Below are 26,064 nucleotides of genomic sequence, written 5' to 3' on the forward strand. Positions count from 1 at the left end.
CAGCCTCAGCTCCAGAGCCATTGGGATTACATGCCTTTGCCTTTGCCATTGCACCTGGCTTGTTTCTTGCTGCCTTAAGGTTTTTCATATCAGTAAATAGAAACATGAATAACTTAAAAAAAGAGTGGAGCATTTTCTTTCTTTTGTATTTATTTATTTACTTTATTTATGTTTAGTTTTGATGGACATAGTACCTTTATTTTATTTATTCATTTCTATGTGGTGCTGAGAATGGAACCCAGTGCCTCATATCATGACAGGAGCGGGAGAGCTCCTTCACTGAGAAGGAAGCCCTGGAGCATTTTCAATATTCACAAAAGTTGAGAGATTGTGCTTTTGCCACTTTTCACCTCTTCAATAGTTCTCCATGCATGGCCAGCAAAACCATTGCATTGAATGTTCTATTGTGTATCTCTCAATGCTAAGTTTTCACAAATAGTTAAGACTATCAACAGTAGTTCATTAGTATTGTGTTTGGTGGTGTTTGGATTTCCTTAGTTGTCTCTCAACATGAAAAGTTTGTTTGTCTCATGGTCTAATAGTTTCCCAAAGGCTGAGTAATATTTTGTTTGGATGCACTCTAATTTACTCCACCCTATTGAGGGAGTGGTGATGCCAGAAGTGTGCCATTAGTGTGCTGAAACTTATCTCCTAGGGGAAGGACCCTTCCACCTTTTGACCCCCGGGGGTGGAGTAAACACCCCAGGATATAGCTGTGGCTATGTAAAGAAAGTTCCAAAGTGATTTTCCCTTTTGTGAGGAGCCCGCAGGAAAGTGTCTTAAGCAATTTGGAAGCAGTCTTCAATCTCCAACTTCTACCCCTGCAAAACGGTAAAAAATAAATGGTTGTTTGCAAGGTAGAGATGCCATGGGGTCTTGTTTTAGAAGCCTGAATGAGCCAAAGCTCTGATATTTCCTCATAGTAGTCTGCTGCTGTTTGTTTAAACTAGTTTTGCTAATGGGGATTGAGCCTAGGACTACTTTATCGCTGAGCTACATCTCCAAAATATATTTTTAGTTGTCATGAATCTTATTTTACTTTTTTATATGTGGTGCTGAGAATTGAACTCCACATCTCACACATGGTAGGCAAGCGCTCTACCACTGAGGCACAATCCCTGCCCCCTCAGTCCATTTTTGTTATTTATTTTACTTTTTATTTTGAGTCAATAGGGTCTCACTGACTTGCTTGAGATTGGCCTAAAATTGGTATCCTCTAGGCTCGTATTTTGGAATACTTGGGATCTACTCAGGCACTAGTTCGCCCACATTATTTGCCCTTATTTAAGCGAGTTTGTGGAATATATTTGTTGAATTGGCCCTAACTCTTCAAAATGAGTTTGTGGAAGTGAAATCGCTGGGTCAGTACCCAAGGTCCAGCAACAGGGTTGTGAGTCTTTGCATTTCTGTGGGTTCGGTAGGTAGACTTCCTTTGCATTTTGTTCAGCACCTGTGTGGTAGAACATTTTTGTCTTTTTTATATTTTGGGGGGTCCTGGGGTTTGAACCCCAGGGAGATTAATTACTGAATCACTTTCCCAGGTGGTTTTTTATATTTTATTTAGAGACAGGGTCTGGCTAAGTTGCTTAGGGCCTTGCTAAATTGCTGAGACTGGCTTTGAATTTCTACTCCTGCCTCAACATCCTGAGCTCTGCTGAGATTATGGAGTGTGTGCCACCTTGCCCAGCCAGTCTTTTCTTATAATTGATTTTGGTTTTTTTTTTTTGGGGGGGCCGGTACTAGGAATTAGAGCCAGAGGTGTTCTACCACTGAGCTTTATCCCTAGCCTTTTTAAATTTTTTAGAGGCAGGCTAGCTTGGAACTTTTCAACCTACTGCCTCACCTCTAAAAGTAGAGTTATTTCATATTTGTTGTTGTTGATTTTTTTTTCTGGAAGAGGGTCTTCCTATGTTGTCCTAAAGTTCGGGGTTCAAGTTGTCCTCCTGCCTCAGCTTTCTGAGCAGCTGAGGCTACAGGCTGGTACTTTCTGGGTCCAGGTTTAGGCGTTTGTTTTTTATTTTCCTTATGATTTTCATGCAAATAGAGGTTTGACTCCAGTTGGGTGAAGTTTTCATCATTTCAGGAAAGTTTTGCAGTTTTATAATTGTAGAGCTTGCATTAGAGTTTATTCCTAAGTGTTTTATTATATATATTTGAGAGAGAGAGAGAGAGAGAGAGAGAGAGAGAGAAAGAGAGAGAGAGAATTTTGTAATATTTATTTTTTACTTCTCGTTGGACACAACATCTTTGTTTGTATGTGGTACTGAGGATCTTACCCGTGCTGCATGCATGCCAGGTAAGCATGCTACCGCTTGAGCCACATCCCCAGCCCAATGTTATATATTTTTAACAATTGCTGATTTCTGTGCTGAGGGTATAGGGTGAATGTTGATCCTGTGTGGAATTCCTGGGGTTTAATGTCTAGTGTTCACCTGCAGCAGCTCTCCAGCCACCCCCAACCCTTCAACCCCTTATTTGTTCCTAATGAGTTTTCCCATTGTATTCTAACTGGTTATTCTTTTTAATAAAGATATTTGCTTTCTAGCATTTTTATGAGCTAATGAATGATAATATACATGCTCTATTTTTGGCAGAACTGGAGATTAAATTGAGAGATGCATAGATGGGTCAGCTTCCCCCCCCCCCCCCCGTTTTGGGGATTTAGAGGTTAATCACAGATATTTTTCTGCTATGGAGATACATCTCAAACCCTTTTACATTTTTTGAGTTTTTTTTCTTTTTTTTTTTTTTTACTTGTAGTTGGACTCACTGCCTGTATAATATTTTTATGTGGTGCTGAGGATGGAACTTGGCATCTCGCACCTGCTAGGCCACAACCCCAGCCCCACTTTTTACTTTTTAAGACAATGTCTCCCTCAGTGGCTGAAGCTGGCTTCAAACTGGGATTCCTGTTTCCTCAGTTTGAAGAGTTGTTGGGATTAAAAGAGTGTACCACTGTAACCAGCTGGACATTAATTCCCTTGTGTGTGTGTGAGTGCATCCTGTGTGTGTGCGTGCATCTTGTGTGTGTCCTGTGTGTGTGAGTGTGTGTGAATGAGTGTGTGTATGTTTGATACTGAGGATTCAAACCATGGGAGTTTAAACATTAAGCTACAGCTATGCATTTTGTTGTTGTTGTTGTTTTTCCCTAGGGATTGAATCCAGAGCTCTTAAGCACTGAGCCACATCTTCAGCCTTTTTGGAATATTTTACTTAGAGACAGAGTCTCACTGAGTTGCTTAGTGCCTTGCTAAGTTGCTGAGGCTGGCTTTGAACTCATAATCCTTCTGCCTCGCCTCTGGAGCCGCTGGTATTACAGGTGTGCACCACCTTGCCTGGTTTAGCCATGACAATTTTCATTGCTTATTTTGGCAGAAGGTCTGAGTTCCCAGGCTGCTCTCTAACTTTTATTCCTCCTGCTTTAGTGCCTTAGTTCCCCTCTCAGAGACTGAGAGGAAATTATAGATGGTCACCTCTATGCCTGGCTCTCACATTTTCTAATGAAGACTTTTCCTTTAAAGTGTTTATGATAATCAATGGTAATCTTATGTATAGTAAGTGTATTGGTGATTGGTGCTGGTAGTAATGTTTCCACAGGAGTGTCACTATTGTACATATATCTTTTGTTTGTTTGCTTTGAGGCTTATCCTGTTGTTTGTGAACTGCTTTATAGTTCTATTATTATTTATTTTTTCTCCAGGAACTAGAAATGGGACCTAGGGGTGATCTACCACTGACCTTTATCCCTGGCCCTTTTTATTTTTTATTTAGAAGCAGGCTACCCTGCAACTTTTCATCCTACTGCCTTACCTCTGAAGTAAAGTTATTTCATATTTATTGTTGTTGTTTGTTTTCTTTTTCTGGAAGAGGGTCTTCCTATGTTGTCCAGTTTAGCCTTAAAGTTCAGGGCTTAAGTTGACCTCATGTCCCAGCTTTCTGAGCAGCTGGGACTACAGGCTGGTACCTTTTGAATCCAGTTTAGGCATTTGTCTTTGTTTTCCTTATGATTTTTATCCAAATAGAGGTTTGACTCCATTTGGGTCGAGTTTTTTATCATTTCAGTAAAGTTTTGCAGTTTTATAACTGTAGAGCTTGCATGAGACTTTATCCGTAGGTGTTACATATTTTTAACAATTGCTGATTTCTGTGCTGAGAGTATAGGGTGAATATTGAGCATGTGTGGAGGCCCATCATTCATCACCCTCCAATCCTTCAACCCCTCACTCATTCCTAATGAGTTTTCCCCCATTGTGTTCTAACTGGTTATTCTTGTTTACAAAGATATTTGTTTTCTAGCCTTCTTATGACTTAATGAATGATAATATGCGTGCTCTATTTTTGGCAGAACTGGGGATTAAATTGAGAGATGCACTGATGGGCTAGCTTTTTTTTTTCTGTTAGGGATATAGGGGTTGATCACAGATATTTTTCTGCTATGGAGATACATCTCAAGGTCTTTTTACGTTTTTTAAGTTTTTTCTTTTTCTTTTTTTCAGTTGTAATTGGACCCACTGCCTTTAATTTAATTTTATTTTTATGTGGTGCTGAGGATGGAATTCAGTGCCTTGCCACAAACCAGCCCCTTTTGTAGTTTTTAAGACAATGTGTCCATCAGTTGCTGAAGCTAGCCTCAAACTGGGATTCCTGTTTCCTCAGTTTGCAGAGTTTTTTGGATTAAAGGAGTGTATCTCTGTAAGCAGGTGGACACTAATTCCCTTGTGTGTGCTTGTGTGTCTGTGTGTGTGTATGTGTGTGTGTGTGTGTGTGTGTGTGTGTGTGTGTGTGTGTGTATTGTGTGTTTTTGACTCTGGGGATTCAAACCAGGGAAATTTCACCATTAAGGTAAAGCTATGCATTTTTGTTTGTTTGTTTGTTTATTGTTATTTTTCCTTAGGAATTGAATCCAGGGCACTTAAGTACTGAGCCGCATTTTCAGCCTTTTTAAAATATTTTATTTAGAGACAGGGTCTCACTAAGTTGTTTAGTGCCTTGCTAAGTTGCTGAGGCTAGCTTAGAACTCACATTCATTCTGCCTCACCCCTGGAGCCCTTGGGGTAACAGGTGTGCACCACCTTGCCTGGTTTAGCCATGACAATTTTTATTGCTTATTTTGGCAAAAGGTCTGAATTCCTAGGCCGCTCTCTAACTTCAGCAACTGAGGGGGGATTATAGATGGTCACCTCTATGCCTGGCTCTCACATTTTATAATGAAGAGTTTTCCTTTTAAAGTGTTTATGATAATCAGTGGTAATCTTATATATAGTAAGCATATTGGTGATTGGTGCTGGTAGTAATGTTTCCATAGGAGTGTTGCTATTGTACATATGTCTTTTGTTTGTTTGTTTTGAGGCCTATCCGGTTGTTTGTGAACTGCTTTATGGTTCGTTTATTTATTTATTTATTTAGGTGCTGGAATTGGACCCAGGGGTGATCTACCACCAAGCTTTATCCCTGGTCTTTTTTTTTTTTTTTTTTTTTTTTAGAGCAGGCTAGTTTGCAACTTTTCATCCTACTGCCTCACCTCTGGAGTAGAGTTATTTCATATTTGTTGTTGTTTGTTTTCTTTTTCTGGAAGAGGGTTTTCCTATATTGTCCAGTGCAGTGTTAAAGTTGGGGGCTCAAGGTGTCCTCCTGTCTCAGCTTTCTGAGAAGCTGGGAGTACAGGCTGGTACATTTTGGGTCCAGTTTTAGGTGTTTGTCTTTTGTTTTCCTCATTTCAGAAAAGTTTTGCAGTTTTATAATTGTAGAGTTTGCATGTGAGTTTATTCCTAGGGGTTATATATTTTTAACAATTGCTGATTTATGTGCTGAGGTATAGGGTGAATGTTGAGCATGTGTGGAGGCCCTGGGTTAAGTGTCTAGTGTTCCCATGCAGGGAGGCACGAACCACCAACATGTCTATTCCTTATGAGTTTTCCCCCATTGTGTTCTAACTGGGTATTCTTGTTTGTAAAGATATTTGTTTTCTAGTATTTTTATAACTCAAACAAGGTCTTTTAATATTTTTTTAGATTATACATAGACACAATACCTCTGTCTTGTTTTTGTATATTTTTATGTGGTGCTGAAGATCAAACCCAGTGCCTCACATATGCTAGGCAAGCACTCTTCCAATGAGTTACAACCCCAGCCCACTTAAGCAATTTAATGAATAATAATATATGTACTCTGTTTTTGGCGGGAGTGAGGGTTGAATTCAGAGCTGCACTCATGGGCCAACATTCCTTTTTTTTTTTTTCTTGTAGGGATTTAGGGGTAGAACACAGATATTCTCTGTAACTAAGCTACATTCAAGTCCTTTTTGCTTTCTATTTATTTTATTTTTAATTTTTTTAAAAAATTATAAGTGAACACAATAACTTTTGTTAGAGTCTGTAAACAAGTCAAAATAACACCTGGCATTTTGCCAGGGGAATGTTAGAGTTCCTAAACAAGTCTGGATGGTGCCTGGCAAAATGCCAGAGGAAGTGGTTTGAGAAGTAACAAAAGCGAGCCATTAAGTGTGGAGATTCCTTATTGGTTGACTGATGTATCTAGTTTATACTAATTAAGATAAGCTGTGCAAAATGGATAAATACCTCTGTTATCCTACAATAAACGGCTTCCAGTCCTGCTGTATCAACTTACACAAGTTGTTCGTCACCCTCCGGTTATTTGGCCGCAGCCAGACTGCAGCAAACTTTATTTTATTTATGTGATGCTGAGGATCGAACCTAGTGCCTCACACATGCCAGGTGAGTGCTCTGCCTCTGAGCCTCAGCCCCAGCCCTTTTTTGCTTTCTATTTTAAGACAGTGTCTCCCTCAGTTGCTAAGACTGGTTTCAAACTTTGATTCCTCCTTCCTCACTTTAGAGAGTTGCTAGAAATGTGTGTACTTCATAAACAAGTTGGAGATTCATTCTCTTGTGGGGTGTGTGTGTGTGTGTGTGTGTGTGTGTGTGTGTGTATGTGTGTGTGTGTGTGTGTGTGTGTGTGTGTGTGTGTGTGTGTTTGACACTGGGGATTGAATCCAGGGGAGTTTTACTACTGAGCTACAGCCATTGAGATTTTTTGTTTTGTTATGTACAGGGCATTGAACTCCTGAGCACTTAAGCACTGAATCACATCCCCAACCCTTTTTAAATATTTTTTTTACAGATGGTCTCACTGATTTTCTAACTGACTAGTTAAATGGGTGAAACTGGCTTTGAATTGTTAATCCTCCTGCCTCAGCTTCTGGAGCCAACTGGCACTTAGGTTTGTACTACCTCACCTGGCTGAGCGATAGCAGGTTTTATTGCTTATTCTGGCAATAGGCCTAAATTTCCCAGACTGCTCACTAACTTTCTGTCTTTCTTCCTTATTCTCCCAGTGTCTGAGAGGGAATTACAGATGGTTACCACTGTGCCTAGCTTTAATGTTTTTTTGTTTGTTTTTAGTATATATTTATTTGTGAACGGACATTTTTAAAAATTTATTTATTTATATGTGATGCTAAGAATCCAACCCAGTACCTCACCTGCCACGCAAGCTCACTATCACTGAGCCACAACCCCAGCCTTTTCCTGTTTTTAATTAAGACTTTTCAAGTGTTTAGGATAATCAGTGGTGATCTCTGTATAATAAGATGTATTGGTGATCCTTGCTGGTAGAAATGTTTTCACAGGAGTGTCGCTATTGTATGTATATCTTTGTTTGTTTGATTGGTTTTGGTACTGGAGATTGAACCCAGAGAAACTGCATCACATCCCCAGCCAGTTTCTTATATTTTATTTAGAGACAGGACTTTGGTGAGTTGCTTAGGGTCTCAGTGAGTTGCTTAAGGCTTTTGTGAGTTGCTGAGGCTGGGTTTGAACTTGCATTCCTCTTGCCTCAGCATTCCATGTTGCTGGAATTACAAGGGTCAGGGGTTTTCCATTTTTTTAATGATTTTATAGCTTGCTAAATAACTTTGGTTTTTGTCTCTGTTTTACGGGTTTAGTAAGCAATTGAAGCTTTTATTTAAGCAAGGTATTAAAGCATTTGATAGAGACTGTGGCAGTAGGACTATAAAGAATGTGGAAATTTCATTATCAGCCCATGAGTATGTTAATTTTTCTTGTGAGATATATACCTTCACAACACTCAGTTGTTTGAGTTTTCATAAAAGGCAGTGTGTATTCTTGAGATCTTAAACATGAAAAGATACTTGTAAAATGCATACATAAGCCTTTTCTGAGATGTAGACAGGTCCTATTTGAACCATCTGTGTGATCTGAAATTGTTTGTCTTTAATTTACTAGGTGTAGATAGTGGATATCTTCATACCTTAATTTTCTGGACTGGGGGTATATGGGTGCTGTACTAAGGAACTATAGCCCCAGTTATTTTAAATTTGCTTTTGAGACAGGGTCTCACTAAGTTTCCTAGCTGGCCTCAAACTTGTGATCCTCCTGCCTCAGATTCCCACCTCACTGGGATTGCATGCACATACCACCCTTCCTGGCTTCCAACCTATTGTTTTATGTATACCATATATTTAAAATTGGTAACTTAGTTGGGTGTCGTGGTGCATGCCCATAAACTCAGCAGCTCAAGGGCCTAAAGCAGTAGGATCATGACTTCAAAGCCATCCTCTGCAACTTAGCAATGTCCTAAATAACTGGTGAAACCCCATCTCTAAATAAAACACAAAGTAGGGCTGGGGATGTGGCTCAGTGATTGAGTTCCTCTAGGTTAAACTCCTGTTACCTAAATATATAAGTAATTAAAATTTTCTAGCTTGTTAGGATAGAGAATAGTTTCAAAATTTCAAAATGAAAAGACTAAGAATAGTAATTTACTCATTTACCTTTATATACTTACTGGTCAAAAAAAACAAAAAAAAACAATTATGCCATCATCTTAAGGTACTGAGTAGTGCATATATCACAAGTTATAGTGAAAACAGCTTTATGCTACTCAACTAATTTGACAGAAGTGTTTGTGAGCATGGCACAGAATTCTTATAGTTTGTGCCAGTTTTATGAATTATTCCCAGGTCATCAAATTTGAAAATTCAGTGGAATATTAAGCATGAAGAAGAATGCTATGCAATTTCTATTCTCTATGCTTTCATTGAAATTAAAATTTGAACCTTGTTATATCATTTACCTCTATGGATAATGAAATCCTGCTGGCAGCCAGTTGTTGTATATGACAGAAATGAGGAGATGATTTGCTGAATCAGAGTTTATTGAAATAGAATGAGAATTGTTGTGTAGGTTTACATGCTCAGAGGGGAGAGAATAATGTAAAAAATCTTTATAGAATACAGCAGATAGATGAAGTACTTTAACCACATATGAATTGTTTCCAAAATTCTTAAAGCCCACCTGTTTAATTAATATGGAAACAGGCTTTGTGAAAAGTAAAGTGTCCTTGAAGCTGAGATTTTCCTGTACAGGAGCAGTTCTTGGAGAAGCCAGCTTGACCACCTTGGTGGACAGTCAGGATAACAGGTAAGGCCTCTAATTGCTAGTTGATAGCAGGTGGTATTGGTGGATGAGGCTTCTGAGATTAATTCGCAGCTGATGAGCCTTGTCACTTCTTGGCTCTAGGCTTTCAGAGAAATATCATGGTCTTTCACATGACAGAGGTGGCCCTACCTTAACCTAAGCTCTCAGGGTGTATGACAAAACTCTGAAGTTGAGATATTTTCTGAAGCTCAGCAGTTTAGATCAGTGGCTGACACATGGGGAGTCTGATGGGACATATAAGGTCTGGCAACACATCATGCTCTAGCAAGGAGGGAAAACTCTCCCAAACATCAAACTTTTAGAAGTATTTAAAAATATTTCATAGTTACATAACATATGGCCTAGCACCAAAAGCAAGCCACCCTCTGCCCTGGTTCCAGGCTCAACCCATGAACAGGTGGACAGAAGATGCCATTATTCCAAGCCTTTGTAATTCTGGAGTCTGAAAAGGCTACCCAGGAGCTTTAAAGGAGTAAGAGGGTGGAGAAAATGATTTCTTAGAAGAAGAACCTGACTGGCCTGGTGGCCCATGCCTATAATTCTAGTGACTGGGAAGGCTTAAGCAGCAGGTTTGCAAGTAGGAAGCCAGCCTCAGCAACTTACAAAATGCTGTTCGAAATTAAAATGGCCACATTGTTGCTCCATGATAGAGTGACCCTGGGTTCCATCCCCAGCACTGCCCTCACCACACCTCTCTAACCAAAAAAAGTGTGGTTGCTCCTGCCTACAGGACTGTGGTGTCCAGAAATAGACAAAGTATTCACTCTGGCTTCCTACATATCACAGCAAGTCATTAGAAGTTTGGTCTCCTTCCCCATACCTCTTTAAATATATTTTCCAACAACTTTATCTTACTCCCAAAGTTTGTGATATTGATTAAAATTAACATTCATTATGACATCTTGTTTCCAAAATTAATGTTTTTTTGACCCATGCAGGGCATGTGGTCCCTGCAGTCACCACATGTGCCCCTTACTGAAGTTTGGCTCTGCATATTTTTTTTAGTATTTAGTTTTTAGGTGTAGATGGATACAACAAAATGCCTTATTTTTTTTTATGTGGTGCTGAGATTAAACCCGGGTTCTGCTGCTGCTAGGCAAGTGCGCTACTACTGAGCCACAATCCCAGCCCCGATCTGCATACTTTTTATGTTGTTTGTTCCTGAGGATTTAAATATTTTATGTCTGTTGTGAAAGGGAGACTTTTTTTTTTTTTTTTTTTTTTTGGTGGTGGTGCTGGGAAATGAACCCAAAGCAGTGTGCTTTCTTTCTTTCTTTCTTTCTTTCTTTCTTTCTTTCTTTCTTTCTTTCTTTCTTTCTTTCTTTCTTTCTTTCTTTCTTCCTTTCTTCCTTTCTTCCTTTCTTCCTTCCTTCCTTCCTTCTTTCTTTGTGTAATTGGTGCAGGTATCATCAGGTAGTAGAAATGTTCTTCAGTACTGTTGTCTGGTCCCTGAAAGCTTGTGTCCTTTAGCTCCGCCATGAGGCTGGTTATAAAATTCAGTTGTACCTGTGTTAAACTCTTAAGTGGGTGTTGACCTTACAAGATATGTTCCTGAGGCTATGAGGTCGATATTAGATTCAGGATAGATTCAGGTTCTTTTTTTTTTTTTTTATAGAAAGAGAGAGAGAGAGAATTTTTTAATATTTATTTTTTAGTTTTCGGTAGACACAACATCTTTGTTTGTATGTGGTGCTGAGGATCGAACCCGGGCCGCACGCATGCCAGGCGAGCGCGCTACCGCTTGAGCCACATCCTCAGCCCCAGATTCAGGTTCTTAATGTTTACATTTGTGGTCTTGTCTCTAGCTGACAATGTGGCCTCTTTTATTTATTTATTTATTTTTTAGTTACTGAGGATTGAACCCAGTGGTGCTTAACTACCAAGTCACCTACCCAACACTTTTTTAATATTTTACATAGATACAGGGGTCTCATTAAATTGCTTAGGGCTTTGATAAGTTTTGAGGCTGGCATTGAACTCACAATCCTCCTGCCTTAGCTTCCTGAGCTGCTGGAATTACAGGTAGGAGCCACCACTCCCAGCCTGGGGCATTATTTTCAGGTTTTTGTGTCACTGTTAGACTTGTTAAAACCTCTGCCATTGTTGTTTCTGTTTGACCAATCCACCCAACCCAATCATGGCATTTTTCTGTGTACTTGAACTTTACTTCATTTAGGAAATAGTTATTTTGTGCATCAAATTTGGCCTGCCACATGTTTTTCTAAGTAAGGTTTCACTGGAACACAGTCATGGCTGCTTTCTTGGCACAGGAGCAGAGTTGAGCAGTGGAGCATACTGGATGACCTACAAGGCAGAATTATTTACTGGTTGGCCCTCCAAGGAGGCATTTTCTAGTCTGTGCATTCCTGTATCTTTCACCTCCCCTAGACAAGGCTTGTGGCCTGTGTTAGTCAGGTTTTTATCACTAACTAGTAAGTATATGACAAGAGAACTAGTTTCAGAGGTTCAGTACATGGTGAACGTACTCCATTGCTCTGGGCCCAAAATGAGGCAGAATGTCATGGTGGAAGGGCATGATGGAGGAGTGCTGCCCCATTGATTGTTGGCCAGGAGACAGAAAGAGGGGAAGGGGAAGAGGCCATAGAGAATATGGACCCATTCCAGATAGGTACCCAGTGACCCACTTCCTTCAATCATACCCCACCTGTGTATGATTACCACCCAATTACTCTATTCAAAATAAGATGAACTGATTTAGGTCACAGCTCTAAGTTTAATCATTTTACTTTTGAATAGTTCTGCATTAACAGTTTTCACTTTATGTCCAAATCATAACATGATCTTTTTCAATTAGACTGCAGAGACCTTGCTTCAGTATTTTCCTTATCAGGAAAAATGCTGCCCTTAACAGGGTATATGTTCTAGTGGGGGAGAGATTGGCAATAGGAAAGAAATTAGTAGATGATGCAGTAAATTACAAAGTTGAGGAGGATTAAGAGGAAGCAGTGGATAGTACATTTGATATTGAGATTCTTCCCATCCATGAGCTCTTGCATTTGTCCTTCAGCTTTGACCCTTCAAGTGAAACTGGACTTTTCACACCTCCTTCCTGCATCTCCCCAGCTGCAGCCAGTGCCTTTCCTGGTCTCTAAAAACTGTGAGTACTGAGGTGAAGAAGCTGCTGGACAAAGTCCTAGGGTCAGTGCTGCTGAAAATGCACACAGGGCTGTGTGGATGGGTGCAAAGTGGGTCTGGAAGAGGGAATTAGAAGGGAAGTGGTGTTAGGTGTCCTGGCCCACTGAGCTGCAACCAGGTGGACCCTCTTTCTTGTTTCAGGCCCCTTGGTGGGTTTCTTGGTAGTCTGTCTTGCTTTGGAGTTTGAACTTGACCTGTGGGCATTGACCACATGATATTGATATGGGAGTTATAAATATTTTGGTAATTTGTGTGTTTTCAAAAATGATAAAATAATGGACCCATGTGAGGAGTGTAATGGAAATTCAGTAGAAGTTATTTGTAATGTCTGGCACATGGTTAAGTACCAGCAACATTTGCGAAATGAAGTAAAATAGTTGTATTCCATATAGTTATAGTGCTTAGGAACTTTGGTTTTTATGCTTAAGTGTTAGTAATAGTTGAGTGTTATCTTCTATAAGATGGAAAGGAATGATCAACTTTAGTTTCCATTGACTATTAACTCAAATGATTGAATATAGGTTTTCCAAGAAAAATGAAGATATGATGTACTTAAGGAATACATTTGTTATTGGTTCATGTTTTTAGCCACTTGGTGGACATTTTCTTACCGGGAGGAACATTTATATTTTCAGTATAAACATTTCATAGAAAAATAAGCCAAGTGCCTTTATTTTAAAATTAATGGTAATTCCAGTTATGTATTTAAAAAATTAAAATACTTTTGTATTGATACTTGTCATCAAGTTCCTATAGCTTGAAGCCTCCAGGATATTAATTGTGAGAAACACAGTCTCAGGCAAGTGGTACATTTCTGGTGTTGTATCTAATAATTTTATTAAGTCAATATTTGTGATTATATGATTGAGGTTTTATATATTTGATAAAAATTTTTAAGAATAACTTCAGGGCTAAGGTTGTGGCTCAGCGGCAGAGTGCTTGCCTAGCATGTGTGAGGCACTGGGTTTGATTCTCAGCACCACATATCAATAATTAAAATAAAGGTCCATTGACAAGTAAAAAAATTTCTAAAAAAGATATAAAGATGCTATGTCAGTTTTTCATGGCTGTGATCAAAATAACCTAAACAAGAACAACTTGGAGAAAGAACAGTTTATTTTGGTTCATGGATTCAGTGGATTCGGTCATGGTCAATTAGCCCAATTGATCTGGCACCCAAATGAGGCAGAATATCATGGCAGAGGGTATGGTAGAGAAAGCTGCTGCCCCTTGTTGGTGGAATTAGAAGACTAAAGCTCTAGGACTTGTTTTGTTCTTGTGATTAAAAACCAGGGCCTGGTACAAGCTAGGCAAGCAATCACTGATTGACACTCCCAGCTTTAGGCAGCAGGCTGTAAAATTTTAGGCAGCTTTTCTACCTTAGCCTCTCTTTGGAGCACAATAGACAATTTTAATTGTAAGGCATATAAGTAAGAGTAATTTATATAAAGGAACAAAATGATGCTTGTTCACAGGCATACACTTAAGGTATTGCTCTATGATGTAATGTTTTCTGACAAATGCATCCTGAGGTAATTTTGTCTATATGCAAACATCAGAGTATGTACCCACATAAAGTAAGATGGCTACATCACTATGCGATCTAGTCTGATGGGACCAACTTATAAACTGATCTTCATTGACTGAAATGTTATGTCATTTGTGACTGTAACTGGGATCACAGAGGTAAACCTTTTGTCAACAGTTCAGTATTTTTTATGGGTTTCCATGATTCTCACACAAACAAACTGCGGTTTGAGCAGAAGACTTGCTCCTGGATGTCTCCTATATCAGACTTCCAGGAAGGGCCAGTTTGACCCATTCCTAGCCAGTACCTGATGTGTGAGAATCATGTCACTGAAATGACTAGGAAGAAGCCCTTTCCATTTTGAGGGGCTATACTGGTGGCCAAGCCGGATGTCCCTGCTTCAGATGGTAAGTCTCCTTCCTTCATATAGTGGTGGGGTGGGGTGGGGGTAGGGGGTTGCCTAGAACTTTTGGTTTCCTGAGATTGGATTGCCATGGGACAGCTGGGCTCCTGTCACACCTGGGGCTGAACACTGGACACAGCAACAGAGCTGGAAACATCACAGGCAATCAGGCCTCTCAGCTCTACCATGCAAGTGTGAGAAATAGGGTTATGAGGAAACGCCATAGGTGCACAGTAGGTATGTGTGCAGGAAATAAGATCCAGCTGAACAGTGCCAGTGTAGGCACTGAATATGGGAATTTGGCTGGGCAATGCAAGTGTTGTGGCCTTTTTTGAGGGAAGCTGCAGATAGATACTCCATTCCCCTCCCATGCCCAGCATCTCTTCCTTTTGGTGTTACTGGCTCTTTACACTTGTTACCTAGATGTCTTGCTTTGGACCCATTTAAATTCCTTTTTAATATTCCCTGCACCAGTCCTGTGCCATTATCCCATTCCCACATGTTTACTGCCTGGTCGTAAAAACTTGGCCTCACAAAATTACGATTTTATTGTGTACAACTTCCATGGCCATAGATTCCCATACTTGTCTAGGTTTCAAGACCCTTTCCTTAAATACATAGTTCTGAAACAGTGCCTGAGACCCTTAGTAGGGATCATTAAGACATCCTTTTTCTCAGACCTGTGACCATGCTCCAGGACCCCAGACAGCCTGAGGTGGACCTGGGCCTTGAGCCTTCCTCCCCCCTGTGCCACCTGCTCCACTGTCTCCACTCCCTTCCTCCCATCCCCTGGGACTGATGGGGGGCGTGGTAACTGGCTTTCCAGACCTGGGCCTGGCTCCTGGCTATAGTCCCAGACCACTAATCTCCAGGACCCTGGCCCTGTCCCCATCTCTGGATCTCAGGCCCCTTGCTGGTGCCTGCACTTGAACCTCCCCTCTTTTGCCCTGGTGCTGTGGGATTTCTGCACTTCCTAGAACCTCCAATCAACCTGATTCTCCCCAGCCTGGGCTCCCCCATGAGTCCCGGGTCCCTACCCACCCAGACACCAAGGTTCATGCTGGCGCTGGCATCCTTTCCACACCCAGGGCCCTCCTTTGGCCCTGCTTGGCTCCAGGTCCCTGTCTGGAGGATCTACTCCCCTTGATTGCAGAGGAGTGCAATGGGCTGGCCTCTGAGCCCTCGAGGCTCCCTAGGGGAAACACAGCCCTGCCCCTCGCCTGGGCCCCCTTGGCTGCCCACAGCCTGACACCTGGCAGTGGATGTGGGCGCTGCGCTGACCTTGGCCTGCGGGATCCCCTCCCTTCCCTCCCCTGCCCTCTTGCCTTGCGGGCTGTTCCTAACCCAAGCCAGCCCTCCCTAACCATGGAGCTTTAAGCTCCAGTCCTGGGGCCTGGTTCCTGTGCCGGGCCCCTGTGCACGTGTTCGTCGTCTTGTCTCGTGGCGTGCTGTGGGGTCGGGTGGTGCTGTGGGGTCGGGTTGCGTTGCTCTGGGTCGTCGGGTCAAACCGGGGGCCCCTTGCTTGGGCCCCCTACCGCACGCACTCTTCTCGGTGCCCCTTGCGCCCCCCCACCCCACCCCACTCTTTCCTCCTTCTCCAGTGTTTGCCAGTGTTTCTGATTTGCAAAGGAAGGGAGCATCCAGGAGGGAATAGACATGGGGTTGGGAGTGTTGTGTGGCTCAAATGGAGGCAAATGTAACTGGGGCTTTCCCTCAGTGTCATTCATCTACAGATCACCTTTTATACCTCTTAGGGCAGCTGGGAGAAATTTTCAGAGAAGGAACCTTAGGATTTTTCCCTGACTGTAGCTCAGGCCAGAAATTCCTCATGTTGTTCCATACTCCTTCATCCACTTCCACACATCCAAGGAAGATCGGGACTAGGGACACTGTATACTCAAGCCAATTGCTCTCTGAGCCTGGACAGAAGAGTAGGAAGAGGCTTCAGCAGACCCCAACATACCTGCTCTGTGTTTAACAGGTGATTAACAGCTGCCTAGGCCAGAAACCTTTCACCCTAGTCTTGAAGAGTGGTGGCTGTACTAACTGCATTTAAATAGCCGACAGGTACCCATCATCCTCCAAAATAAGAGAAAGAAAGATGTACCTCAAACTGATGTGGGATGTATGGAGAGGAGCTTACCTCAGTATAGAGGTAAGCTCCTCAAAATATGAACCTCCAAATATGATATCGCTGGTTATTGGTGAAGACTGCTGCTTCTGCACATGTTGAAGTTTGAACATTAGAGAAGCAGGCCAAGGCAAGCAAATGAAGCAGGGTTTATTTAAAAGACTACTCTTGCGAGGGAGAAAGGGGGCATAGCTGCTATCCTGGTATTCCAAGAAGTCAGGTGTTCTGCCCTTTTTATATGTCCTAGGCTTCCTTTGATGTTCTCCTTCCCTCCTTATTTTTCTTGTTCCTGTGGTCATGACTAGGCCCAGGAATGCTTGGTGGGATGGCCAAAAGTTGAGAAATAGGTAGGCTTAAGGCAGAAGGGCAGGATGGAGTAGAGGAAAAACACCCTAATAACCTTATAGCTCCTTGTAGGGCAGAGATTTTCCTGAGACTGGTTACTTTGACAACAGGTTGGAGCAGGGCAGGTTCCTGATAAGATCCCTCAGGGAAAGTCTCCCACTTCCCAGACTCACTCAAAATTGGCCTCCTAGATGTGACCTGACTTTATTTACTTATCTATACTGATGCCTGTCTAATTCTGGTTTCCACACCCTTAGAAAATTGTTCTTTAACTCCCAGAGTGCTCCCCAAACTCTAATACCAAAAAAAAATCACCTGCTCATACTTCAACAGGAGATTCTGATTCAGTAGGTCTGTGGGGAGCCTGAGAGTGCAGTTCCAGCCTGCTCTCAGGTGAAGGCCTCCCAGCAGGGAACAGCTCACAGCCATCAGTAGACTACAATCCACAGCCAATGGGACCCAGGCCCACAGGGCAGAAAGTGGGAAGGCTAAGACAGCCTTATCTGTTTTTCATTCACAAACAGGACCCTGTTGCTGGCTGCTGCAGCACACCTACCACCACTGAAAAGAACAGAAGTGAATATATTTGCTTGGTGAGGTGTGAATAGGCGTGGTTGGAATGAACCATTAGGCAGGCAAGACAACACAACCTCTGCCTCTTGATTCTGCTTTGGATCAGTGAGACACACTGGTCTTCAGCGCCCTGATGCTCCAACATCCACCCTTTCAAATGTTAGGATATACTCTGGGGTATTGATGTTGCTGGGAAAGAAAGTTTTATTTTAGGTAGTTAAATTTTTTTTAAATCTCAGTAACATTGTTTTCATTTCAGTGGCCTTTAGTGATTAATAAGTACACTCTACGATTTGTCAGGATCTCTTAAGCAATGAGTTAAGATATTTTTTCTATTTTCTAAAAACTTTTTCATAAACCTAGAACATTAATAAACAATGGGAGATCAAGAGTCTGTCTTCTTATATCTAATGACAGTAAAAGAAGTGTGCAGATCATTTATCCAAACACTTCTAATAGTTAATCAAATTTAAGTTCCTTCCTTTTTAAAAAAAACTTTTAGTTGCAGATGGACACAATAGCTTTATTTTATTCATTTATTTTTTATGTGGTACTGAGAATCCAACCCAGTGCCTCACACATGGTAGGCAAGCCCCCTACCACTGAACTACAACCCCTGCCAGTTCCTTCATTCTTGAGAGGAGACCATCTTTTTCATATTTTACCCTTTGCCTTTCATATTTCCCTCTAGTTTTCTCACTCTGAATAAAACAAGATAAAAGAGAAAATGGCAATTTTTCATAAGAAATGATATGCTTTCTATGATAGATGTAATGATAACTCACTTATAAAATTGTGAATGATAGGAGTAGCATAGTAGCCAGGGCCCAAGTCAGAAGCTGGTGCTGGTAAGAGGTTAAGTTTGAAAATGGCAAGACAATAGTTGGGGCTTAAACTAAAGGCAAATGTCAGAAGAAGGGGCTTTTGTTTTGCCATTCACTGAGGGTTTTGCTCTTCTGCTTTACAACTAACTGATTAAATTCATGAAATAACTACTTACTTTTTTTCTCTTATTTAAAGAGGGGATAAAATGTCATTTAGAAAAATTCCCTGGGCTGAAGCTATACCTCAGTGGTAAAGTGCTTGCTTCACACGTGTGATGCACTGGGTTTAATCCTCTGTACCACATAAAAATACATAGATACTGTGTGTGCATCTACAACTAAATGAATATTTTTAGAAAATCCCTCACAATTACTATAATCCATTAATACAAATCTCATTATGTTATTATAGACCAAAAGAGGCTGATTTAATCTGAAAATCTTCCTAAAGGTCTAGAATATGAAGGGCACAGATGGAAAATGTGCCTGCACCAAGACACTACTATAGCTGGATATTCCAGGTTCAGTTTGGGCACCACTCCACCTTGTACCTTCCAACCCAAACAAGGAAGGTGTGAATCTGCAGGGCTCCTGTGTGGGGCTGGTGGCCTGGGGAAGCAGATCTGAAATAGAAATAAGTTTCAGAGACCAAAAAAGCTGTGGGAATGCCCCTGGGAGACATATGTGGTGTCCAACAGGCTCATCTTCCCTTCTGTACTTTTGCATGCACTGATCTCTTGGGACTAGGACCTCATCTGCAGTAGCTTGGGGATGCCAAGACCTAATAGGTGCTTATACAGAAGCCTCCAATTCTATCCATAAAGGAAGTAATTTCTGTGACTTTAAGGATCCTGCTCAGCAACCCTCAGGTAAGTGGATTGGTTCTTGCGTGCTCAAGGCTTTCCCAAGGTGGGAAATTTCCCATATTGTGGTCCCTTTCCAGGTATAACGCAAGGACTACAGAATTCTGCACCTGCTCCCACAGGAGAGAAAAGAATTAGTTTTCTTCATGTTCATTTTTTGTATTGTTTAAAAATGTATCTATTGACATATTTACAACAAACATTGAAGGGGTTCATGTTATATCTTCATTCATACCAAGGGCATTGGTGACTTCCACCAACTTGTCTTCTATCTTCTCCTCAATTCTTCCTAGACCCTAATAATCCTTACTCTACATTCAAGTAAACTTTTTGTTTATAAAATTCTACATTAGAGAGAGAACATGCCATACATGTAGCTCTTTTCATAACAACTTGCTGAAATATGCGTGATTGAATAATATGCTTGATTGAATAATAATGCAGAGTTGATTACATTGAAGGGATCATTAAACAGGGGGGCCGGTGTTTCTATAAGATGTAAATATATGTGTGCTTCTGATAATTTTTTAATAACCAATTTCTGGTAACCTTGCAACAGTGGGCCATACCTGTAATCACACCTATTAAGGAGCCTGAGGTGGGAGGACTTCAAGATTTAGAAAACCTGGGACATTTAGGAAGGCTCTGTGGCTGAAAGAAAATACCAATAAAGGGGCTCTGGTAGTAAAACATGAAAAATTATTTTACATTAGGGAGATGTTTTAAAGGGCCACAGTTTTGTTCTTCATTGGGTTTATGCTTCTAAGATAATAAGCAGTATGATCATGTAAGAATGATCAAACCTTTACAAAGGTTATTTGTTGTACTATGTTTCAGGAACTGTTGTTACATTGCTCATATTTCCTTTTTTCTTCTTCAGTACTGGGAATTGAAGCAAGGTCCCTTGAACAAAGCTACATTTCCAGACTTTTTATAATTTTGAGAGAGAGTCTCCTTTAGTCCCTCACCTGACTTCAGACTTTCATTCCTTCTACCTCAGCTTCCTAGTTGCTGTGATGACAAGTGTGTGACACAACTATGCTGGACTGACCTATGGTTTTTAGAATCCTAAGACATAAGTTTCAAAATTAAGAATTTTGTTCTCACTTCACAGATTGAATAATGTCCACCAGCTGTGACTTAAAAATTTTAAATTTATAATTACATTTTTATCTATTAAATGTTGAGATAAGAATTTAAGTCTGAACCATATTTTTTTTATATATGAAGAGTATAGCTTTCCATTCCCCCACCCCACCTCTCTATTCCCCTTAGTCCTTATAATTTAGGAATTCATCAGTAGAGAAAAAAAACAGGTAGCTGAGAATTTCAATCAAGAGTGGAGAATTGATTTCCATCTTTTCTCCTAACAGGACTCTCTACAGAGGACTCGGTTGCAGCATTGCCTTTGGTGTGATTTTGGATAATGAATTAAGCCTTTGTAGAAGCAAAGGTACATGCCCTGAAGAAGTGCTGTAATCATGGGATTTCACATACACAAAGGAAAAAGAGAATCTGGTGTTTCATAATGAGTAAGCCTTTGTGAAATATTTTAACCTTAATCTACTTAATCTAATGAATTAATTACTTAATCTAATGAATTACTCATGCCAATTAGATTTATTATAATTGCATCCAAGATGATTTCTCTTCTTTTTTTCTTTTTTTTTTAATTTTTTCTTTCTAGATATACAGGACAGTAAAGATGATTGCTTTTCTACTGAAGTTCATCGGACCCAACCTTGTGACGCAATTTACTGCCAAGAATACTATCATCATCTAACATAATGAACTCAACCTTGAAATTGTTCATTCCAGTAGGCCATCAATAAAAAACAAATGCTGAGCAGCCACTCAATTCTTTCTCTCCTTTTTTCAGCCCTGCCACTGCTTCTTCTTATCTAGAGGCCAAAGTCATGGACCAATCACTCCTGTGTCAAGCAGGCTCTGGAATCTACAGAGTGACAGTAAGATCCCAGTTCCCTTTGTCACTGAGCTTAGAAGATTCTGGGAAGTGGTTCTCCTTTCTGTCCTCAGCTGGGAGAACCCAGGTGGGAAAACCTAAAATATAGGCCATGGGGGCTGCTATATTTGGTCTCCTTCCACCCAGACACTTGCCTAGCACCCATACACCATAGAACCATCCCTAGTTCTACCTGCCTGCCTTTCCAGAACCCTATGCCTATGACATCAAAGAACTCAAATTCATCCTCAGGAGAGTGCCATGCTGCAAAGCAAGCAGACAGTCGCCTGACCTGGCAGCTTCTTTTGGTGAAATCCCTATAGTCCGAGAAACAGGCTCCCCAGAGACATGCAGACTTTTAACCCTGATCCATGACCACTGAGTTCTAGGAGTACTGAATGTTCAGATTGGTAGATTTTGTTTTTACTTCTGTTCCAGAAAAATGTAAGATGTATCACTTACCAAAGTCTCCTTGTTTACTTTCTAATAGGCAATTGATGTTGTTGTACAGGCTCTCATGAATATTTGGTTCTCTTGATCAACAGGAGACAAAATGAAGAGAGAAGAGAGGATGGAAGAGTGCTGCAAGCCGTAGGAGACAGAGCTCTGATTCTGAGCTGTGCTGTGGACTTGTCATCAGAGCCTTAGAGATGGTCTCCTTTGGTGGACAGAGATATGGAAGGTATCCAGGGAGGGTGATGCAAAGGAGCCCCAAATTTTAGCCTCAAACAAATATATCCAAGTATAGGAAACAAAGTGTGGGATGGTAGGAGTTTCTTAGCTGAGAAATGTGTCTCTTTGCACAATATCTGTATCCTGCATCTACCTAAGGAAGGGCCTGGAGTCTTCAGTGTCTAAGATAGCCACAAGGCTGTCCCTGACCAGCACAGCTTCTCTCAGACACTAGCATCTCTCAGAATGGTGTCACTGAGATCCAGTTTAATACCAACCAGGGAGAGAAGGTCCTGGAAGGCAGAATGTCTGCCTCTGGTCCCTGGATCCCTGTGGTAATGAGTTAAACTATATAGAAAATGTACAAATGTCTCTATTTAAACAATGTATTTATTGATTGAAAGGCTTACACAGAAGAAAACCTATAGAGTATCTAGATGAAATTTTGAAAGACATGTTTTCTTTTACCTGTATATTTTCTCAAAGAAAAAATTATATAAAACTAACCTTATAAAAACATCCTAAAATCAAAAATATTTTAAATATTCTTTTTATGGGGAATATGTATTTTTAAATATTTTTTCTCAGTTGTAGATGAACACAATACCTTTATTTATTTCTCTTTATGTGGTGCTAAGAATCAAACCCAGGGCCCCACACATGTTAGGTGAGCACTGTATCTCTGAGTCACAACCCCAGCCCAACAGGAAATGTATTATTTTCTGTATCCATTATACTGGGGTTATCAAAAACGGAAGAGATTATAATAAGCTCAAGCCACAAAGTCTAATATAATAGTACGATTGTATTCCTTCTTTCTTTAGGAACCCACACTGAACCCACACAGTTTATGCACAAGTGATAAAGAAAATTAGCAATCTGATCAAAAAGCAAAAGCAGATTTCAGACTGAATATCAGAGAATGTCTCTCAAAAATTACACAGCAATTGGCCCATAGAGAGAGCTTCAGAAATTAGAAAAGACTAGACAGGTAGCCATCAGCACCAGAGCAAACCTCTACAGAGCCACAAAGCCCCTGGCAAATGTCAGAATACTGGGTCATTCCAACTGTTTTGGGGGAATATGTGCATGCATTACTGCACATCACTATTGGAAAATAAATGTTGCACCCTAAAGAACAATCTGTCAATTATCAGTAAAATTAAGGTCATTCACTTTTTATGAAACAGTTTTATTAATCGTCACCTGTTCTAGAGAAATTTTCCCACAGGTTGATAGAGACAATTATGTGTGGTTATGGAGACAGAAGCAATATGAATGTCCACTGCAGGACAATGGAAAGTTGGGGTGTGCTAATGCACATCAGAGGCTACTATGTCAGAATTTGAAGCAGCAGATGAAATGTACATAAAAAGATCTTAATAAGTTGCAGATGGGGACTTTGAGTGCAGATTAGTGGTAGAGTGCTTGCCAGCATGCATGAAGTCCTAGAGTCAATACCCAGTGATACTTAAAAAAAAAGTCGAAGGAAAGAAAAAGAAAAAAAAAGGAAATGTTAAAATTTCTTCTAAATACAATTGAGTATGTCCCCTGAAACTTTTACATCAATTAAAAATATAATCTCCTGAAGAATGAATCAATCCTCTTCCTATAACTTGTTAGAGGTTATGTGTGAAAATGGTTGACTATTGTGTTGATACAAAAAGCTCCACAAAATCTTGCAAATCAAGAGGTTCAAATATTTGTGTTCACTTTTGAAACATAGCAAAACTGTCAAGGCCATCAAGGGTATGCATATCCATGGTCTTAAGAGTATGATCCAGCACCACTGAGTCTGGTCTCTAAAACCAGCCAGTCCATATGCGGAGAAGTAGCTAGGTGTAGTGACCCTTGCAGGCAATCCCAAAGAAGCAAGAGACTGAGGGAAGAAATACAGATGTTTGAGGCCATCCTAGGCAAGATAGCCAGATCTGGTCTCAAACACAAGATAAAAAAGGCTGACAGAAAGCTCAGTGGTAAAGCCTAATATTCAATCATGAGAATCATCGAAAAACAAACAAAAATTAAGTGCAGAATTAGACCAGTGATTTTGAATTTTTTTTTGTATTATATTTAGAAACAGAGTCTCACTGAGTTGCTTTGCACCTTGCCCTTGCTAAGGCTGGCTTTGAATTCAACATTCTCCTGCCTTGACCTCCCAAGCCGCTGGGATTACAGAGGTGCACCACCATGCCTGGTTAATTTGTCTATGTTTATTTGAAATAGAGAAAGAATTTTTGGAGTGAATTGAAACTTGAAAAAACTAGAGGCTCGCTTCTATCCTACCTCATCCACACATCCTTTCCCTCATTCAATCAAAACCAAGGAATTTCCAAAATGCCTTCAGGATTGGTCCACTTGCACCTTAATCCTATGAGGTTCTTCAATCAATGTATGATACAAATGAATGTCCCTCCCACATGATTGGGTGTTGCTTCTGAGGTCAACTACTGGACAGAACACTATGAAAAGCTTCAGTCCATACCAGACTGAATGAGTTGGTCCTTTTCCTAGGCCAGGTACACACACACCTTGGCATGGTAGGGAAGCTGAAGCTATGGCAGTCTGTCAGTCAACCTGGAGATCATTTACTCTTAAGAGATCTTGTCCAGAGCTCTGCATTCCCCTAGGCCTGAACCCAGATAATTTTCCTTCACTGAGCTGCCACTCCTGCCAGTGCCTCCAGAGCTCCAGAGATGTGAATTTTCCAGTAAGCCCACTGCCTCACTGGGCTTACACAGAGCAGGGAGCTGTCTTTGGGGAACTGAGGTCGTGCACTAACAGTACGTGTTGTTACACAGGAGAACGGAGTTGAGATAGACCAGCACGGAGTTCAAGACCATCCAGCAGTCAATGACTGAAACCTCTCAGGAGCTCTAGTCACCTCAAATATATGCAAACACTATGGTCAGTGGGACCAATGGGTCCTGAACTTCCCAGGAGGTGTTAGTGCCTGGACAATTGGACAAACCCACACTCAGGCCTTCTCTTGGAGCCCAGGATGTCCCCAGAAGCTGCTGAAAACTGAGGCTCACATCTCAGAGGAACCCAGAAAGGAAAGCAATCTCATCTTGAGGATGCCTTGCAGTACAATGCCCTTCAGCCAAAGCCCTAGAAGGAACCTGAAATACACCACTGGGGACCCTCATACTGCCCCTGTGGACTCATGCACTGGGACTATGCCCTGAATGCCTAGGCACTTTGAAGTCTTGGCTATGGTGATCATCCCTCATTTTGTTCTTTCTCTCTGAAATGATTTAAAGGTTCTTGAATAAACAAAAATTCTTTGTGTAATTAATTTGTTAAAGAACTCTTCTTTTAGATGAACTGAAAATTCTTCTAGTTTCTAATGTGATTGAATTTTTCATGATGAGCCATTCCTTTATTCACTGCTTGTCGATTGATGTGGAGGGGATGAGTAAAGGGTCAGGATTGGAATCTATATAGGTAGGTCTGGGGCAGGAAGGAGCCAATTACCCAGCTCAGATCTGTGGCTGAACTCAATGCCATCTCTGGAGATATGAGGGTAGTGTGCTAACAGAATGTATAGTTGGGTGGCCACTTGATGGCGTCTCCTCAAAACTGAATGTGACCTTCTGGAAGAGGAGAGAGAATAAGCATCAATAAATATCCTTTAAATGTTCTACAGTTAATTTCTCATTAACTAAGAAGGACATCAAAATGAAATCTCTAGTCTTGGGACTTCTGAGTTGTCAATCATGGGATCCAAGACATCAGCTCTAGGTCAGACATGTCCAGACGGTGACAGAATCCTGCTCTGGTGGGCTATGTCCAGGTTGAGAAACTTTACAGATTTTCTTTTGAGATCCACCAAAACTGAAGGCTTTTGGGTGGGGTCATATGCCTAATGTCAGTTGGCTCAGATAGCTTTAGCAAACTATCATCAGCAGGGTGCCGTGTTGTTTACTAGTAGTCCAAGGTACACAGGAGGCTCATGCAGGAGCATTGCTTGGGCCCAGGATTTTGAAGCCTCCCTGGACAATAGAACAAAATCCTGTCTCAAAAAATAAAAAGATAAATTATACATTGGGCTTAGCTTGAAGGGATGTAATGCCTTCATTAGCATGGACATGGACTTTTAAACTTTTCTGTTCCCTGAAACCTGGTAG

The 26,064-nt window shown here is 40.9% G+C and overlaps 1 long non-coding RNA gene across 7 annotated transcripts; it reads left to right on the forward strand.

The window, feature by feature from the left end:
* The first annotated feature begins 756 nt into the window (after positions 1–756).
* LOC144364915 (uncharacterized) lies at positions 757–25,228 on the forward strand. Of its 7 annotated transcripts, XR_013423054.1 has the most exons (9): positions 757–831; positions 9,404–9,458; positions 12,505–16,544; positions 16,624–19,008; positions 19,184–19,305; positions 20,673–20,831; positions 20,987–21,266; positions 21,808–21,944; positions 24,736–25,228. It is a non-coding gene; the product is annotated as an uncharacterized LOC144364915 (long non-coding RNA). The 7 variants fall into 7 exon arrangements; XR_013423052.1 differs by having other exon boundaries at positions 9,356–9,458; positions 16,624–19,305; XR_013423053.1 differs by having other exon boundaries at positions 16,624–19,305; positions 24,161–25,228.
* The last annotated feature ends 836 nt before the right edge of the window (positions 25,229–26,064 follow it).

This window comes from Ictidomys tridecemlineatus, chromosome 1 (assembly GCF_052094955.1).
Source record: "Ictidomys tridecemlineatus isolate mIctTri1 chromosome 1, mIctTri1.hap1, whole genome shotgun sequence".
Classification (NCBI taxonomy): domain Eukaryota; kingdom Metazoa; phylum Chordata; class Mammalia; order Rodentia; family Sciuridae; genus Ictidomys; species Ictidomys tridecemlineatus.